We start from the raw sequence: 14,056 nt of genomic DNA on the forward strand, positions 1-14,056 counted from the left end.
ACCAGGAACGGTTGAGGGCCCCAGGACTAACACAGCAAGCCAGACGGGGCATGGTGCCTCCCATACCAGGAACGGTTGAGGGCCCCAGGACTAACACAGCAAGCCAGACGGGGCATGGTGGCTCCCATACCAGGAACGGTTGAGGGCCCCAGGACTAACACAGCAAGCCAGACGGGGCATGGTGGCTCCCATACCAGGAACGGTTGAGGGCCCCAGGACTAACACAGCAAGCCAGACGGGGCATGGTGGCTCCCATACCAGGAACGGTTGAGGGCCCCAGGACTAACACAGCAAGCCAGACGGGGCATGGTGGCCCCCATACCAGGAACGGTTGAGGGCCCCAGGACTAACACAGCAAGCCAGACGGGGCATGGTGGCTCCCATACCAGGAACGGTTGAGGGCCCCAGGACTAACACAGCAAGCCAGACGGGGCATAGTGGCTCCCATACCAGGAACGGTTGAGGGCCCCAGGACTAACACAGCAAGCCAGACGGGGCATGGTGGCTCCCATACCAGGAACGGTTGAGGGCCCCAGGACTAACACAGCAAGCCAGACGGGGCATGGTGGCTCCCATACCAGGAACGGTTGAGGGCCCCAGGACTAACACAGCAAGCCAGACGGGGCATGGTGGCTCCCATACCAGGAACGGTTGAGGGCCCCAGGACTAACACAGCAAGCCAGACGGGGCATGGTGGCTCCCATACCAGGAACGGTTGAGGGCCCCAGGACTAACACAGCAAGCCAGACGGGGCATGGTGGCTCCCATACCAGGAACGGTTGAGGGCCCCAGGACTAACACAGCAAGCCAGACGGGGCATGGTGGCTCCCATACCAGGAACGGTTGAGGGCCCCAGGACTAACACAGCAAGCCAGACGGGGCATGGTGGCTCCCATACCAGGAACGGTTGAGGGCCCCAGGACTAACACAGCAAGCTAGACGGGGCATGGTGGCTCCCATACCAGGAACGGTTGAGGGCCCCAGGACTAACACAGCAAGCCAGACGGGGCATGGTGGCTCCCATACCAGGAACGGTTGAGGGCCCCAGGACTAACACAGCAAGCCAGACGGGGCATGGTGGCTCCCATACCAGGAACGGTTGAGGGCCCCAGGACTAACACAGCAAGCCAGACGGGGCATGGTGGCTCCCATACCAGGAACGGTTGAGGGCCCCAGGACTAACACAGCAAGCCAGACGGGGCATGGTGGCTCCCATACCAGGAACGGTTGAGGGCCCCAGGACTAACACAGCAAGCCAGACGGGGCATGGTGGCTCCCATACCAGGAACGGTTGAGGGCCCAAGGACTAACACAGCAAGCTAGACGGGGCATGGTGGCTCCCATACCAGGAACGGTTGAGGGCCCCAGGACTAACACAGCAAGCCAGACGGGGCATGGTGGCTCCCATACCAGGAACGGTTGAGGGCCCCAGGACTAACACAGCAAGCTAGACGGGGCATGGTGGCTCCCATACCAGGAACGGTTGAGGGCCCCAGGACTAACACAGCAAGCCAGACGGGGCATGGTGGCTCCCATACCAGGAACGGTTGAGGGCCCCAGGACTAACACTGCAAGCCAGACGGGGCATGGTGGCTCCCATACCAGGAACGGTTGAGGGCCCCAGGACTAACACAGCAAGCCAGACGGGGCATGGTGGCTCCCATACCAGGAACGGTTGAGGGCCCCAGGACTAACACAGCAAGCTAGACGGGGCATGGTGGCCCCCATACCAGGAACGGTTGAGGGCCCCAGGACTAACACAGCAAGCCAGACGGGGCATGGTGGCTCCCATACCAGGAACGGTTGAGGGCCCCAGGACTAACACAGCAAGCCAGACGGGGCATGGTGGCTCCCATACCAGGAACGGTTGAGGGCCCCAGGACTAACACAGCAAGCCAGACGGGGCATGGTGGCTCCCATACCAGGAACGGTTGAGGGCCCCAGGACTAACACAGCAAGCCAGACGGGGCATGGTGGCTCCCATACCAGGAACGGTTGAGGGCCCCAGGACTAACACAGCAAGCCAGACGGGACATGGCGGCTCCGATAGAAACTTATAAAATACTGAACAAATTGGAGGATTTAGAGAATCCAGACCACTTCTCTAAAAGGTCGCATGTAACTTACACATGATGCAACAGCTTAATCAAGCACAACAGGTCACAATCACCCCCCCCCCACCTCATCCATCTGCACAGCTCTAGTATCAGCTAGATATGGGTACTGGTAATGCCTCGCAAGAGCCTCCTCCTACGGGCTATTCATGCCCGTGCTACCTTTAGGAAGGCTTAATCTTTATCAATCAATCAAGTCAAAATATAGGAGAAAAAAACGTTTTGCCATCCAAAGGGCTATAGACCCCTGGAACAGCCTACCTGCCAATGCCTTAACCCCCATCACTCACGATGGGTGTATTATAGACGATTTTTTTTATTTATAAGATAAACACAAAATGTACAAAAAGGAGAGCATAACATTATATAAACATAGAACATGAAAAAGACATGAAGGAGAAAAACCCATAGCACACAGAACCCAGAACACCATACAGTATACAGAACCCTGTATGGTATACAGAACACCGTATGTATACAGAGGAGCGTACAATATATACAGCCCCATACAGTATACAGAACCCCGTACAGTATACAAAATCCCGTACAGTATACAGAACCCCGTACAGTATACAAAATCCCGTACAGTATACAAAATCCCGTACAGTATACAGAACCCCGTACAGTATACAAAATCCCATACAGTATACAGAACCCCGTACAGTATACAGAACCCCGTACAGTATACAGAACCCCGTACATTATACAGAACCCCGTACAGTATACAGAACCCCGTACAGTATACAGAACCCCGTACAGTATACAAAATCCCGTACAGTATACAGAACCCCGTACAGTATACAGAACCCCGTACAGTATACAGAACCCCGTACAGTATACAAAATCCCGTACAGTATACAGAACCCCGTACAGTATACAAAACCCCGTACAGAACAGCATACAGTATACAGAACCCCGTACAGTATACAGAACAGTGTACAGTATACAGAACAGCGTACAGTATACAGAACAGCGTACAGTATACAGAACAGTGTACAGTATACAGTATACAGAACAGTACAATATACAGAACAGTGTACAATATACAGAACAGTATACAGTATACAGAACCCCCATACAGTATACAGAACAGTGTACAATATACAGAACAGTGTACAGTATACAGAACAGTGTACAGGATACAGAACCCCGTACAGTAAATACAATACAAATACCAACATCTGGACCAACATAATCTCTCCGCTTACTTCAGGGATTACCATTGTTAACAGACAGACCATTACCCCACATTTCTCCTAGCCAACAGGAATAAACCACCTCTAGATACAAGGGAGATAAGCTTTAGGCTGCACAATAAAACTTCTGTACGCAATTTTATAGCTGCTGCTGCTAATGTCAACTGGGAGACCGAATTAGGTAATATAGAGGACATCAACCTAGCAGTGCAATAATTTATTAAAAAAACTCTCAGCCTTTATAACACCCACTGTCCTATGCTAACGAAACAAGTCACAACTAAAAGGCTAAACAATCCTTGGCTTACAAAGGGTATACTTAAATCTATTAATAAAAAACATGACCTTGAGAAGAAGTATAGGTTAGGAATCGTATCCACAGAATTTTCAAAGAATTACTCATCATTGCTATCTAACATAATTACAAGAGCCAAAATTAAATACTACGAAGGTAAATTTACCCACACAAAGGACAACATTAAGACAACATGGAGCACAATTTCACAAATATTGGGATCAAAAAGGTTTTTTTATAACAAACCAATACTCCTGTCAAATAACGATGGTCTGCTTTCAGCCTCTGATAGTGCTTTTGAATTCAATAGGTTCTTCTCATCCATTGGGTCATCCCTTGCTAATGATATGTGAATGTGGAATGACCTTCCCAACCATGTTAAAGACTGTACCTCTCTCAACCAGTTTAAGATAAAAACTAAACACTACCTAATAAATTCCCTGTAATCTACCTCACTCCTCTATTGTCAACCCATGTCTGTTATTTTTTTTTTTTTTTTTTTTTTTTAATCAACACTGTTTGTCAACCTATTGTATTTGTGCTGCTTTTTCAGTCATGTTCCCCCTTTTTTTTATCTTTATTTGTATTTGTTCTCAACACCTTTTATTCTTTATGCTCAATTAGTATTAAGTTCTAGATATTAATGTTTTTCTTGCCCGAAACGCATTGCGTAATAGTGGCTTTAGGCATTGTATGTACTAGCTCTATCTATATATCAATCCATTAATGTAACATCACTTGTATGTATATACCTTACCTGAATAAACATCTGAATCTGAATCTGAATCTGATATTCCATCTTCCAGGACTAATGTTCAGGACTATCTTACAGGTAACTATCCATAGTCTCTGAACCTAATGCCTGCTAATTCCACTGATGTTAATGAGATAATCCTTTCCCAAAAAACCAAGTCTAGTGCCATTGAGGAGATACCAACTCTAATTTACTAAAAAGCCTCCAGATCTTTAGCCCCTGCTATTGCATTACTCTACAACAAGTCACTTGAACTCCAAACCTTTCCAGATATTCTAAAAAAAAAAAAAGAGAGTAACCCCAGTCTATAAATGTGGTGATCTCACTGATGTCAACAACTTCAGATCTATATCAATTCTGCCAAACTTGTCTAAAATATTTGAAAAACTAATCTACAAGCAGCTTTACTCTTATCTAGCCAAACACAATATACTTAGCTCTTGTCAATATGGCTTCAGACCCCAAAAAAGCACTAACGATGCACTTATTAGTATGATTAACTTGATACATGCAGCTCTTGATAAAAATGAGTTCCTTGTTGGGATATTTGTGGACCTGCGGAAGGGTTTTGACACTGTCAACCACCAAAACCTTCTTCTTAAATTACATCATTATGGACTCTGCAGGTGCAAAGTCCCATTGTGTGAAGAGAACTAGAATGGTGGAGATGTGATTATAAACTAGTGAAGATATTGACTCTTATACGTTTCACCTTTTTTAAAACACTTTGATGCACACGCGTCGTACCTACACGACGGGCTTGCTTAACGGGTTCCGCAACCGCGTCGTAAATAGCCGCGCGATGTAAAAAAAAAAAACATATAAAATCCAATTCTTATTCGATCGACTTGGGGTTAGTATGAAAATGTTTGCCATTAAATTTTCGTTTTCTTTAATAGGCACATGGCCTATTTGGGAAAACGGCATTGTTTTGTAACTTAGTGGAGAGACTATTGAGTTGTTGCCACAACGACGGTAATCGCCCACTTCACACACTCTTGGTGTGGCCCGCGATCATGATTCTACATTTATATGCATATGTCTGTGTAGGAAATTTTATTGCGAGTTCAGTGATATAAAATTTAACGCTGTCAGACTAATGTGGAGCTGACAACAAACAAAAGAGTATGAACATTTTGTTGCTGTTTGGGCGTCACGGCGAGTGATCTACATTTTATTTATTTCGTGGTGGGATAGCTAATGCTTTGGTGACATTTTATACATATGATCTTGTAGAGAATTTTATTGCCAACACATTGATACCAAAATGAAATACGTAGCTTGAGAATTGGTGTCAGGAGAGTGAAAAGATTACACACTTTTGGGGGTTTACGCTCAAGAGCCCAAAACGCCGCGCGCACAATGCACTATTTTTTTTCACGAGGCCCGGGCGCATTAAAGTGTTTAAGCCGGGTCTTTCCTTCTAACCCCGTCCACTCCCACAGCAGTACACAGGTGCACACAGTTACACAGCAGTACACAGGTGCACATAGTTACACAGCAGTACACAGATGCACATAGTTACACAGCAGTACACAGGTGCACATAGTTACACAGCAGTACACAGGTGCACACAGTTACACAGCAGTACACAGGTGCACACAGTTACACAGCAGTACACAGGTGCACATAGTTACACAGCAGTACACAGGTGCACACAGTTACACAGCAGTACACAGGTGCACATAGTTACACAGCAGTACACAGGTGCACACAGTTACACAGCAGTACACAGGTGCACATAGTTACACAGCAGTACACAGGTGCACATAGTTACACAGCAGTACACAGGTGCACATAGTTACATAGCAGTACACAGGTGCACACAGTTACAAAAGCAGTGTGTAAACAAGAGGCTGGGTTGATATATTTGGAGGAGAGTGTGAAGCCCAGACTGTTACTGGGTCTCAGCCAGCAAGGGAGGCGCCACGCTGCCAGATGCATCAGTGTGAACATTGCCCCAACATCCCAGTGGAGTGTTTAAGGCACTCAACAACGGGTCGTTAGCAGTGTCTCCTATGACCAACTGCTCATACCTTTCCCTGCATGTAATATTCTTTTGTCTTGGTGTCGAGAATGGCTGATCTTAATTACCTCAGGGAATGTTATTGATGAACAATCGTCAAGGGACTTACCAATATTAGACATATATGTGCAAGTTAGTGTACCCATTTATTGTTGTCCATTATGTGGAGTGTTTGACCATATGTTGATTTATTGGTAACTATTTTTGCCCAGGAAGTGAAGGTTATGTGGTGAAGATATTGAACACATGAGCACATTAGTTGTATGTACAGTTTTGACCAAAGGTTCACCTCAGTTACAGAGGAGACAGTCACGTGTGATATAAGACAATTAACAACATGTTTGTAACATGGTGTAACGGGAGTGTTGAGGAGAGTTCAAGAAGAGCACACTGAGGGGTTGTGGGTCCAGCCTCAGTTAATATCAATATTTGCCATCGTCATTTATTTGTATTAAATGTTCTATTTTTTGACTTAGGAATTTATTTCCTACCTCTGCAGGTGTGAAAGTGAACCAAGAGTAATTAAAGCCCATCACTATTTCTCGAATACATATTGTTACTAATTAGGATGGGAATAATTAAATTAGTGAGAAAATCCTTAGGAGCCGTGATGAGGATTCGAACCTATGTGGTGGGTATTCCCCCGCACACACCCCAGACAATCCGGCCACGACATGGGAAAGGACTGCAATCTGGAGTTCTGCTGAACACACGAGGGTTTCCTGAGGCTTCTACTGAAGCCGGACCAGGATTTTCACACAAGCCCCCCCACTCTGACAAAGTGCATGGGGGGCAATCACATGTTAGTGTTATTACTCTGTGTATTAAAAGAGGAGCATCAGAGGTAGAACATTCCTAGATGACAGCCAGAGTGCATGGGGAGGGGGGATTGTGTGAAAATCCTGGTCAGGCTTCAGTGGAAGCCTCAGGAAACCCTCGTGTGTCCAGCAGAACTCAAGGTTGCAATTTTCCTTTTCCATGTTGCGGCCTGATTGTCTGAGGCGTGTGGTGGACTACCAAACACATGGGTTGTTAGTGTGATTACTTGCTTTAAATCAAATTAGTATTTGTAAGGACTGCTAAATATGCCCTCATATTGATTTTTTAGGTTTACACTAATTTCTTTGTCGTCCTCTGTGCATGAACCTTCGCTTATAATAATAGGTCCAATACTGGAGGAGATTTTTATTACTATTTCACATACTTGAAGAAATATTTTGGAGTGTTCTTTATCTCTTGAGTGACTTTCTGTTCTAATTTACAAGGCTTTACAAGAATGTAAAAACATCATTGCTATGTATTCTAATAAACCCAATGTACCTTCTTGTATATAAATAAATAAATGTCATTTCTTCACTCTGGTGTGGTTGGTGCACGTATGGTTGATGTGAGGCCTCACCAGATGACTCTCTGGGTGTTATTGGCATCAGTGAAGTGCCAGAAGCAGAGCTTTCTTTCCTTCACAGTTGAGGGGAGGAACCAGTGGAGCTGGGGGGGGTGCCCAAAGCCTCACAGGGACAACGACTATCCAAAGTGGACCTCTGGGCTCATATTGCTGCTCAGCAACGAGAGCAGTGATTCTTGTTGACACTCCCAAGTTGGCTGAGAAAGAACTAAGAAATAATCCCCACCTGTTATGATATGAGGTTACGAACTCCCAATATATATATATATATATATATATATATATATATATATATATATATATATATATATATATATTAGTATATTTTGGTAGCAGTCTTTCCTGTAGACATATATTATTAAATATGACCGAAAAAGTAAGATTAATAATTCTAACACGAATTTTCTCAATCTTTCGTACATTTCGCTTCACTGTTGGAGGTAATTCAAAAATCAATTCTCCAAAATTCATTTTTATTTCTAGTCTGACGCGACACGAGCGCGTTTCGTAAAACTTATTACATTTTCAAAGACTTTAGTTCACAAATACACAACTGAATAGAACTTACGCATCTCCGATTTTATATCTACATTTGAGTGAGGTGGAAGGGGTGATGTGGCATTAACACAAGACAGAACAAGATGTGGTATTAATAGGGTATTAATTTCATCAACACAAGACAGAACAAGAGTATTAATAGGGTATTAATTTCATCAACACAAGACAGAACACGAAACAATGGATATTGAATAGAAGTGTTTGTAGAAAGCCTATTGGTCCATATTTCTTGATGCTTCTATATTGGAGCGGAGTCTTGAGGTGGGTAGAATATAGTTGTGCAATAATTGGCTGTTGATTGCTGGTGTTGACTTCTTGATGTGTAGTGCCTCGCAAACGTCAAGCCGCCTGCTATCGCTGTATCTATCGATGATTTCTGTGTTGTTTACTAGGATTTCTCTGGCGATGGTTTGGTTGTGGGAAGAGATTATATGTTCCTTAATGGAGCCCTGTTGCTTATGCATCGTTAAACGCCTAGAAAGAGATGTTGTTGTCTTGCCTATATACTGGGTTTTTTGGAGCTTACAGTCCCCAAGAGGGCATTTGAAGGCATAGACGACGTTAGTCTCTTTTAAAGCGTTCTGTTTTGTGTCTGGAGAGTTTCTCATGAGTAGGCTGGCCGTTTTTCTGGTTTTATAGTAAATCGTCAGTTGTATCCTCTGATTTTTGTCTGTAGGGATTACGTTTCTATTAACAATATCTTTCAGGACCCTTTCCTCCGTTTTATGAGCTGTGGAAAAGAAGTTCCTGTAAAATAGTCTAATAGGGGGTATAGGTGTTGAGTTAGTTGTCTCATCAGAGGTTGCATGGCTTTTCACTTTCCTTCTTATGATGTCTTCGACGAAACCATTGGAGAAGCCGTTATTGACTAGGACCTGCCTTACCCTACAGAGTTCTTCGTCGACTTGCTTCCATTCTGAGCTGTGGCTGAGAGCACGGTCGACATATGCGTTAACAACACTCCTCTTGTACCTGTCTGGGCAGTCGCTGTTGGCATTTAGGCACATTCCTATGTTTGTTTCCTTAGTGTAGACTGCAGTGTGGAAACCTCCGCCCTTTTCCATGACTGTTACATCTAGAAAGGGCAGCTTCCCATCCTTTTCCATCTCGTAAGTGAAACGCAGCACGGAACTCTGCTCAAATGCCTCCTTCAGCTCCTGCAGATGTCTGACATCAGGTACCTGTGTAAAAATGTCGTCAACATACCTGCAGTATATGGCCGGTTTCAAGTTCATGTCGACTAAGACTTTCTGCTCGATGGTACCCATGTAGAAGTTTGCAAACAGGACACCTAGGGAAGAACCCATGGCGACCCCATCTACTTGCTTATACATGTGCCCATCCGGGCTCAAGAAGGGTGCCTCTTTAGTACAAGCTTGGAGTAGTTTCCTCAGAATATTTTCTGGTATGTCAAGAGGAGTACAGGCTGGATCACGATACACTCTGTCGGCTATCATTCCGATTGTCTCGTCCACAGGTACGTTGGTAAACAGCGATTCTACGTCCAGCGAGGCTCTTATCCCTGTGGCCCGTATGCCCCGCAGTAAGTCAACAAATTCCTTTGGAGACTTCAGGCTGAAGGCGCAAGGAACATAAGGAGTCAGCAGGCCGTTGAGTCGCTTCGCCAGTCTGTACGTGGGTGTGGGTATCTGGCTAATGATTGGCCGAAGTGGGTTTCCAGGCTTGTGCGTCTTGACATTTCCATACACATATCCAGGTTTATATTCCCCAATGATCTTTGGCAGGTGGAGTCCGGATTTCTTGGCGTTCACAGTTTCGATCAGTTTGTTGACCTTTGCTTTTAATTCGGCAGTAGTGTCCTTCATTACCCTCATTACACCTCGACATCCTCACAGACCAACATCACCTCAGCACTGAAACAAGGATTATCAAGAAACTAACAACATTATATGGAGGACCTATGGCAATTCCACGACCAAGAGATGGCTTCCTGAACCTTGCAGGAATTAACCTCACTGAGGACCAAGTCACTCTCCTAAATCTGGGCATAAACTGTCATGTTATGTCCAGACCGAGTGAGATGGCCCGGAAAGTAGAGTTGGAAATTCTGTTGGACGACATATTCGACCTCGAGACACAAAAGGTCACTACCAAAGATACCTTACAAGCAGAACTTATTGCAGAAGGAGGAAAGAATCGAGGCAACTACAGAAGCACCATACTGTCCCCCGAGCTTAAAGCGGCAGCTAAAAGCCTTCGTGAGAACAAGGAGATAGTTGTCAGGAGAGGTGACAAGTCGCCAATATATGTCATTCTTAAAAAAGACGAATATCTGGCGAAAATGAACATCATACTCTCTGACCAAACTAAGTTCCAAAGGGTAATGAAGGACACTACAGCCGAATTAAAAGCAAAGGTCAACAAACTGATCGAAACTGTGAACGCCAAGAAATCCGGACTCCACCTGCCAAAGATCATTGGGGAATATAAACCTGGATATGCGTATGGAAATGTCAAGACGCACAAGCCTGGAAACCCACTTCGGCCAATCATTAGCCAGATACCCACACCCACGTACAGACTGGCGAAGCGACTCAACGGCCTGCTGACTCCTTATGTTCCTTGCGCCTTCAGCCTGAAGTCTCCAAAGGAATTTGTTGACTTACTGCAGGGCACACGGGCCACAGGGATAAGAGCCTCGTTGGACGTAGAATCGCTGTTTACCAACGTACCTGTGGACGAGACAATCGGAATGATAGCCGACAGAGTGTATCGTGATCCAGCCTGTACTCCTCTTGACATACCAGAAAATATTCTGAGGAAACTACTCCAAGCTTGTACTAAAGAGGCACCCTTCTTGAGCCCGGATGGGCACATGTATAAGCAAGTAGATGGGGTCGCCATGGGTTCTCCCCTAGGTGTCCTGTTTGCAAACTTCTACATGGGTACCATCGAGCAGAAAGTCTTAGTCGACATGAACTTGAAACCGGTCATATACTGCAGGTATGTTGACGACATTTTTACACAGGTACCTGATGTCAGACATCTGCAGGAGCTGAAGGAGGCATTTGAGCAGAGTTCCGTGCTGCGTTTCACTTACGAGATGGAAAAGGATGGGAAGCTGCCCTTTCTAGATGTAACAGTCATGGAAAAGGGCGGAGGTTTCCACACTGCAGTCTACACTAAGGAAACAAACATAGGAATGTGCCTAAATGCCAACAGCGACTGCCCAGACAGGTACAAGAGGAGTGTTGTTAACGCATATGTCGACCGTGGTCTCAGCCACAGCTCAGAATGGAAGCAAGTCGACGAAGAACTCTGTAGGGTAAGGCAGGTCCTAGTCAATAACGGCTTCTCCAATGGTTTCGTCGAAGACATCATAAGAAGGAAAGTGAAAAGCCATGCAACCTCTGAAGAGACAACTAACACAACACCTATACCCCCTATTAGACTATTTTACAGGAACTTCTTTTCCACAGCTCATAAAACGGAGGAAAGGGTCCTGAAAGATATTGTTAATAGAAACGTAATCCCTACAGACAAAAATCAGAGGATACAACTGACGATTTACTATAAAACCAGAAAAACGGCCAGCCTACTCATGAGAAACTCTCCAGACACAAAACAGAACGCTTTAAAAGAGACTAACGTCGTCTATGCCTTCAAATGCCCTCTTGGGGACTGTAAGCTCCAAAAAACCCAGTATATAGGCAAGACAACAACATCTCTTTCTAGGCGTTTAACGATGCATAAGCAACAGGGCTCCATTAAGGAACATATAATCTCTTCCCACAACCAAACCATCGCCAGAGAAATCCTAGTAAACAACACAGAAATCATCGATAGATACAGCGATAGCAGGCGGCTTGACGTTTGCGAGGCACTACACATCAAGAAGTCAACACCAGCAATCAACAGCCAATTATTGCACAACTATATTCTACCCACCTCAAGACTCCGCTCCAATATAGAAGCATCAAGAAATATGGACCAATAGGCTTTCTACAAACACTTCTATTCAATATCCATTGTTTCGTGTTCTGTCTTGTGTTGATGAAATTAATACCCTATTAATACTCTTGTTCTGTCTTGTGTTGATGAAATTAATACCCTATTAATACCACATCTTGTTCTGTCTTGTGTTAATGCCACATCACCCCTTCCACCTCACTCAAATGTAGATATAAAATCGGAGATGCGTAAGTTCTATTCAGTTGTGTATTTGTGAACTAAAGTCTTTGAAAATGTAATAAGTTTTACGAAACGCGCTCGTGTCGCGTCAGACTAGAAATAAAAATGAATTTTGGAGAATTGATTTTTGAATTACCTCCAACAGTGAAGCGAAATGTACGAAAGATTGAGAAAATTCGTGTTAGAATTATTAATCTTACTTTTTCGGTCATATTTAATAATATATATATATATATATATATATATATATATATATATATATATATATATATATATATATATATACACACACATATATATATACACATATATATATATATATATATATATATATATATATATATATATATATATATATATATATATATGTATGTATATATATATATATATATGTATGTATATATATATATATATATATTAGTATATTGACAACATACTGGGTGTGTGAGGTGATATGCATTTGGGTGAGGTGATATGTTACAACAAACTGTTGTAACATATCACCTCACCAAAATGCAGGTATATAAGATAAAAGGTTAGGATAGGTTTAAATTATAGCATAGTAGAACTCTGTTTAGTGTTTGCAGGTTATAGTTGTGTGTGTGTAAACTAAAGTCTTTGAAAATGTAATAAGTTATTACGAAACGCGTTCAAGTGTCGCGTCAAAGTAGAAAAAAATGAATTTTGGAGAATTGATTTTTCAATTACCATCGACAGTGAAAAGAAACATAAGAAATATTGAGAAAATTCGTGTTAGAATTATTAATCTTACTTTTTCGGTCATATTTAATAATATATATATATATATATATATATATATATATATATATATATATATATATATATATATATATATATATATATATATGCAACAATGATCACAAAAACACTGATCCAAGTATGCAGAATAACCACATATGAAAAATAGAAAAAAAATAGAAAAATTTTTTTTTTGATTCTACTTTGCTCTGATGAAGGCGAATTAGCCGAAAACGCGTTAAGCATTTTCTATTTTTCATATGTGGTTATTCTGCATATATATATATATATATACAGTGGTACCTCGCATAACGAATTTAATCCGTTCCATGTTCGTCATGTGAAACGGACGTCATACAAAACGAGTGTCCCCCCATGTAACCAGTGTGATGCACTGTGTTTATTGTGAAATATCCCCAGTGTGCATGACATCAAATGCTCCCCAAAATATAATTTTTCTTTGTAAAATGATAAATTACCATCCCTGAACATGTCTATGTAAAAATAATTACCAAATTCCACTTACTTTGGCTGTGAGGGCGTGGAAAAGGTGCGCTGTGACGTCATCAGGGGCTGGTCGCCCGTGTGTGAAGCTCCCAGACACGGTCGCGCAGGCCATTCAAGCACCGCGTGTTGCCACAAATATATTTTCAAATATTTTTTCTATGCATTTCCAATGCGGTTTTATTTGTTTCTTTTATAGTATATGATGCATATTTGTGACCTTTACAATATGTATACAGTAGAATGTTCATAATTTTCCATGAAACTGTGATACATGTGTCAGTAATGTGTCC

Source organism: Procambarus clarkii, chromosome 9, assembly GCF_040958095.1.
Source record: "Procambarus clarkii isolate CNS0578487 chromosome 9, FALCON_Pclarkii_2.0, whole genome shotgun sequence".
Classification (NCBI taxonomy): Eukaryota; Metazoa; Arthropoda; class Malacostraca; order Decapoda; family Cambaridae; genus Procambarus; species Procambarus clarkii.